Raw genomic sequence first — 7,143 nt, 5'->3', positions numbered from 1 at the left:
GGTCTTTCCAGGCGAGGTGAACGGGAGGTGAAAAATTTACAGTGCTGGGGGTACGGTAAAAACACCAGCTGTAGCGATCCACTCTGCCGGTGAACTGATTGTGACTTGGAAGTTTATTGTGCGCGTTAATTTTTGTGGTATAGCGCGGCAGGGGTTGAATCGGAAAACAATCACTTTCCCGAGAAACCGTTTCTTTATTAAATTGTGTGATTAAAGGTGATACTTCTTTCTTGTCAGTTGTCTCTAAGTAATATCGTTAAATAATATCGATCACCCTGCTAGGCTGAAGTGACTCTCTTTTATTTATACTTTTGGCTATATTTTAGTGAGTGCAATATTAAATAGAAAATAAGCTTTTGCAAGCCAGGGCAGTGGTTTGTTTTCAGCCCGGCTCGTCTCCCGATCCTAGCTTGAAGGGCAAAACATTTTTGCCGTGGTTTTTATCTGCAAATGTGAGACAAGAGCAGTGGAAGCCGCGAGAGTCAGTGCCCACGCCGCTCCTGCCCAGCTTGAGTGCTGCCACTACAAATTTCTGGGCTGAAAAGCGCCGGGTTTTAAACCCCGCGTTTTCTTTCAGTCTTTTGGATGTCCCTTCTCCAGTTAAACATGAAGCTATTTCAAACACGGGTAAAGATGGATTTAATTTTTTTTTCAAGCGACGGGCTTTGCTCGCTGGGAAGGGTATGCTGGTGCTCATGTGAGCCCATGGTGGGCGGTGGGGACCCGCCCGGGCCCGGAGGGTGCCTGCCCGAAGGGTGAGGATGGCCGCGTTGGCCTGGCAGGCGCCTCTCTCCCTGGCTCCAAACTGACCCGTGTTTTACACTCAGGCGCCTTGGTTTTTTCCCCTGCCGATTAGCCTGTTTACGTTATAGCCGGGCTACAAGCTTCATTTTATTTCCTCCGATAAACACGATAAGAAAACCCGGCTTAGGTTGAGACCAGCGTGGGAAACCATTCGCAGTCACCCCTTTCCTCTCCACTCCTTTTCGTTTCGAGTTTGCTGTCGAACTGCTCAAATCATAGACTCCTAACTCTTCATTACGTCACTCCTTTCCCAAATCCGCTGACGTAACTTTTATCCCGGGCTCCAGGAGACTCTCAGGTATCTCCTGCACCATGCCTGGGTTAGGTACTCGGGGGTGCCTGTGCAGGGACATTTTTGAGGGCAGGAGGGTGCTCAGCTGCGGGAAGACACTGCCGGTGAGGCGAGGTGACCATCGCTCCTAGTCGTTGTGGCCAAAGAGGGAAGCAGGCAGATTGGGGGGGAAAAAAGTTTCGTATCCAATTAAGGCAAATTCCCTCGCGGGCACTTCAACCTCCCAAAAAAGGGTTGGGGGTAAGCCGTGTGCGAGCGCAGAGCTGTTGCTCCTTCCCCCACTCTCGGGTCTCCACGGACGTGATCCCTTACCAGGGGTGCTCTAGGGAGGAAGGAAAGGCTCGGTCCGGCCCCACCCTCGCTGGCCCCGGCCCGGACAGTCCCGGGAGCAGCGGGCATCGCCCGCCGGGTCGGGCTCCGCTGCTTCCGTGGTGCTGCGGCCGTGGGGCCGGCGGGCTCGGGTGCGAGGCGGTACGAGGGGTCACTTTGGTGACTATCGCAGGCTGGAGTGTATTCTTTTCCGAGACGTGTTTATGTAACTTAATGTACTTTAGAAACTGCTGGGGAGTTTAGGCCGTGCTGATAAGCGCAGCGGTTATTACGGGCGACGCGCCGGCACCTCTCCCCCTCTCTTCTCCCCTTCGCTTATCCACGCTACTTAAAATACACTTTTATCAAGGCCACCCCACGATATGGAATGTTTCCACTGCCCAGCGGCTGTGACATTGGAGCGGGCATATCGATCGGGGCACTGGCGGCTCTGGGGAGCGCTCAGCCCAGCGCGGAGCTGCCGGCCGGCTCCGCGCCTCCCGCTGCCGGTTCAAGCCCGCGGCAGAACAGTGGCCAAAGCCGGCAAAGCAGGATAGATTTCAGAGGGATAGGAGCCTTTGACACCACCCATCACCTCCTACTCGGGCCGGTGGGATAGCCCGGGGAGCTAAGGGTAGTGGTCAGCCAAACTGACCCCCAAAGCAGCTAGGTCCTCTACACACCGCAGCACGGGCGGGAAAGGCGAACGTGCCCTTTGGGATAGATCAAATGCGTCCCACGCTGAGCACGGACCCCCAAACTCTCAACGATAAGGAGGGATTATTTTTTCTTTCCCCGAAACTCCTAACGAAGGGCTGCTGGGTGCTCAGAGGCCGGGCTTTAGCTCCTCGCTGATTGCGGACAGCAGGCTCCGGGCCCCGTGGAGCAGGACACCCTGACCCGGCCCGCGGAACCTTGCCCGCTCCCCCCGGCCGCTCGGCTCCCCCGTAGGCTCAAGCCGTGCCCGGGGGCGGGGAGCGGGGCAGGAGGATATTCCCCACTGCAATCACCGGCCTCCCGGTCACTGGTGACCTGCTGCCGCGTGCTTTTGGGTGATTTCCACTGTGTGTTTCAACACTTGACGCTCAAATAAGCATCAGGCAGCAGAGATTCTACACGGACATTTATGCAATATGTGCACAAGTGTGTGGTTTCTGTTTGGTTGGGGTTTTTTTTTGTTGTGGTCTTTTTTTTTTTTCTTTTAAAAATAATGATCTGCAGCTTCTTTTTATTTGCCCTCTCTCCAGTGTCTGAGGTCCGGCTGGTTAATGATTTCAGCCTTAAAAAAAAAAAAAAAAAATCAACAAAACGCGCGGAGGCTCCCGTTGCCGCGTAACCTGACTCCCCGAGCTCCGCGGTGGGGCGCGCAGGATGAAGGCGATGCCCGCCAGTTCTCGGGGTGACCGGGAGGCAGCCGGGACCCACGCAGCACCCCCAAAAAAATATTTAGCTGCTTCCCAACATGTGCATACATATTTTGTCTATTTCCAGCACATACACAGGGACTTTGCAAATGAGTTAAGGATTACTTTTATTGCTCCTCGGCCGTTTTAAAGGTTTTGAGAAATGGTGACTAAGATGGCCTAATTCTGACCCTTTCGTCAACGGGCACCTCAATGTCCTTGCTCCAAGACGGTGGGGCTGCGTTCCACTTACTACTTGGGGTGACGAATATTATGTATTACTTTTACCTGCCGTACCCTTTTCTGAGCGCATCTGTAGATAAATCAAGCACCTCGACTCCGTGTGCGAATCGGCTTTCACACCTAGTGAAAGTATCCGTTTCGAGACAACAAGGCCAGAAGGAAAGGCCCCCACCCTGGCTCCCCGCCGCTCCGTCGAGGGGAACAGGGAGGCGCGGGGGCGGGAGCCGCCTCTGGGAGCCCTGAGCCCTTCCCGCCGCCGTGTCTCCCGGGCCGGAGCCGTGGGGATCACTGTCCGCTCCTGTCTGGGTGCTGGGGAAGGCTTTCAGGGCTCTCTCCTGCTGGATCTGGCAGGAAAACGCGGGGAAATGTTTCTTGCTGCCAGAGGTCGTTGTGGGAGAGAGCCGGGAACGGCGGGACCCGGGGCACGGCGGAGCCGCACTTTTCCTTCCCCGTGCTTTGGAGCCGGGCTTCTCCTCATCCTCCCCCGGTTCCCTAACACGGATGTTAGGCAATATCGAATCCGATCTGCAATTAGCTATCCTGCCTCCGCCCCCATGCCCGCAGCACAGAGAGTTAATTCTTTCTCACTTAAACCCACCCCTCCCCAAAGAACTCCAACAAAAACTAAACTAAACAAAACACCAACAAAACACAACCAAACTAAAAACATCACCGACTGTTCCCTGGGACAGTTGTCGCCACTGCTGCACACCGTGAAGGGAATATCGGTATATGCGTGCATCGAAACCTGCCGGGAAAGCTCCCACATACGCTGTCTTTTTACTTCTCTGTTCAGGAAATAAAATAAACCATCAGAACAGGTCACAGTCTTCCAGTGAAATGTTTTCCACAAATCAAAATGAATACATTCACTTGGAAGCGTTTTTCGGGAGTAGCTCCGTTTCATGTGTGTCCACTCTGGGCTCCGGCGGGGCCGCTCCGTTTCTCTTGGCATCGTGGCAACCTCTCGCCTTCCCTTCTGAAATTGCTTTCCTCGCCATTTACCTGCCTGACCGAAATGTCTGAGAACACGTGCGAATAATGATCATAATATACTCCCAAACAATGACATTCGTAATCTTAGCTAAGCAAACCGCTTCCCTCCATCCCAACTAATAATGTTTAAACTCGCTGCTTTCGTATGAAATGTCAAAGTTTGGGGACTTTGTTCCTGCTTGGAATGAAAGTAGATTTTTAAACGTTAAAATAATCTCTTCCAGAGCGAGTCTGACCAGTTCTGTACATGCAAGCGCTACTAGATTGGAAAATCAAATCAAAACAACCACATCACAGAATGAGATATTTCAGAGTTAGCAGCTCGGAGTAATTAGATAGCCTATTAATAGCCTTGCTCCTCGCTGCTATCAAAAGTAAGTGGATGGCTCCTGCCTCGGGAAGGTATGAGCTAGCATGCCACGGGAGGTAGGATGGAGACCGAGGAGATGGGGAGAGGTTTCTAACGAGTGTGGGGCCCCACGGACAGGCAAAATGCGTGTACCCCTTGGCGCTGCCTGTCATCCCGGCACACGCGGGCTTCTCCCTCCTTTTGATCGATGGAGGTGCGGAGGTGCGGAGGCAGGTCCCGGCGGGGCGGGTCCCATCCCCATCGGCCCGAAGATAAGCGATGCTGCTATTTCACCTCCGGGGAGGTGACGCCTTTATTCTCTTTTTCTTTTCTTACCCTTAGTGTTAATGGCTTGGCGGACACAGCCCTCTATTTGCAGTTAGAAGTATAAATATATACGTTCTCCGTGGGAATACCGCAATTTCCATTTCGTTCATGTAATCACTGCCAGTGTTTATCCATTTCGCCTGAGCCTCCACGACCAAAGCGGGCGTGCAAATAATCTGCACTTTTCGATTACTTTAGGAAAAGGCTGGGTTTATGCATCCATTATTGCTGCTCGCTTTGAATTTACAATTCAATAGTAAAGGACGCCAGTATCTGCAAACAGGAGAAAGAACAATTAAAAAGCCGATCGTCCCAAATCTAGGTGGCTACAATATATTGTTCCCTTGCTGCTATTGATTGATTTTAAGAGGTCACAGATGATTGAACTTTAAAGAGTCAAACGACTTTCTTTTCATTCCAATTAGATGAGCAAGAAGTAGCATAGTCCAGTATACATAAGGTTTTTTTCTTGCTGTAGTTTCTTACATTTTTTACATACATACACTGTGATAATTTTTTAATTTTTCTTTCTTGATGGATAAAATAGTTTTAGTATTAAAGATGGAACACAGTATCAAAGGAGATAGAAGTAATCCTAGTGTTACTGAGGTTCAAGGTTTTTTTAAAATTCTTAATGTGGATAGAGTTAATAGCCTTTTTCTGAAGTAAGCAATCCTCAGAGTAAATCAAAGTGATGTATAGAGTGACTACTGTTTCTAAGGGTAAAAAAAAAAAAATGGACCTACGCACTTTCAATAAACTCTGAAGAAAATACCATGCAACAGTGTTACAAGATAACTTCAGAGAGTTGCTGGTAACATCCATCAGTAACCAGGATGATACGTGGATAATACATTTAGCATTTGCCAATGACAATAAAACGTAAGTTTATCAGCACACAACTTTAATGTTCACCTCTGAAATAACAATCTAAAGAATCCAAACAACACAGTTTTAGTATAAATTTACATAGATTATTTGCTTTGCAGCAGCACATTTTTGTTGTAACATTACTGTAGGTTGGTTTTTTTCTGATACAGTGTGTGAAACGGGGCTCACAAAGAAGCCCTGCTTCTTGTCTCTGTTCATTTATCCAGATCCTAAAAAAGTCTAAGGCTACTCATTCAGCTGAAATTTGTCCTTGTTCACAATGACTTGAACATGAAGAGCCAGTGCCACAGATCTCCATGGAAATACCTCTTGCAGAAGTAAACCTTGTCAGTGGATCACTTCTGAGGTTGCCAGCAAGAACAGCTACTTGGCCCTTCTAGTCATGGTTTCAACTTCACTAAACTGACTTTAAGCAGATTCTTACACAAACTTCAAATTAATATTTGGTCAGCTAATGCAGAGTTTTCTGCTATTACAACTTAGAAGTTGTTGGTGCCAAACAAACCTAATCAGCACTGACTCAGCAACAACCATAGATCCTGTAATGAACTTAACAGTAAAGGCAATGTAGGTGCTCTCTGTTATTTATGTCACACTCTGTCAGGTTTAACAGTACCTCTTTATGACACAGATGCTGTGCCATTGGACACTAAAGATGGCAGATCCAGCTCCAAGGCCAGCACACCCTTATAAACTTACATTGCCCTTAATTCTGGGGGCCAGTGACCCCAGCAGAAAGGACAACCACGAGCTCTGACATCAGTGGCATCTCATGGCGTCACAGATAAATCCAACAGAGCTGGAGCTGTCAGACCCTAGGAGTGTTGGGAGATGAAAACTCAGCAGTGCTTAGCTGGCTGGAGGGCTTTTCCCTGGCTATTTTCAGCTTTCCCCCAAAAGCCTCATAGGTGACACCCTACACAGTGCCACTGCCCACAGATCACAGCTGAGCTGTAGGGACAGAGCTTTATGTATCACGGCTTAAAGTGTTTCAGCTTCTACACTAAGCCAAACTCTTTCCCTCCAAAAATTTTGTATCAATCAAAACATTTCCATTTATCCAAAACTAAGATTTTTGTGCTGTTTTTGAAGTATTTAACAATTTAAAGAAAATCAGCTTGGAATCAAATATGCAACAAGGTTCATCTCGAGAGGGCAGAAAAAGTGCTTTGTAATTTTTTTTCTCTTTCAGTTTGGTCACAGGCTCACATCTTGTGTGGTAGGAAAGGTCTGTCACACCTGGACCAGAAGCCAAAACCTCAGCACCTCATCCTTTCTCAGCCACCAGAAACTACAGCAAAACCTCTTCTTTTCTCCTTGATTAGAGGGCACAGAGAAAGCAACAACCCCCAAACTGATTGAAACTGCTGCCTGTGCTCTGGGTTGAAGGCTTTAAACTTTTTTTATTTTAAAGATAGGGGCTCACATGAATGTTCTCCAAGATATTTCATTCATGGAATCAGACAGGGGTGTAATTCAGTCTGAAACCAGAATTTATGCTACACACTTATTTTCATTCCTACTCTCTA

The sequence above is a fragment of the Catharus ustulatus genome, chromosome 1 (assembly GCF_009819885.2).
Source record: "Catharus ustulatus isolate bCatUst1 chromosome 1, bCatUst1.pri.v2, whole genome shotgun sequence".
Lineage (NCBI taxonomy): Eukaryota > Metazoa > Chordata > Aves > Passeriformes > Turdidae > Catharus > Catharus ustulatus.
Note: the sequence above shows the minus strand (reverse complement) of the source record.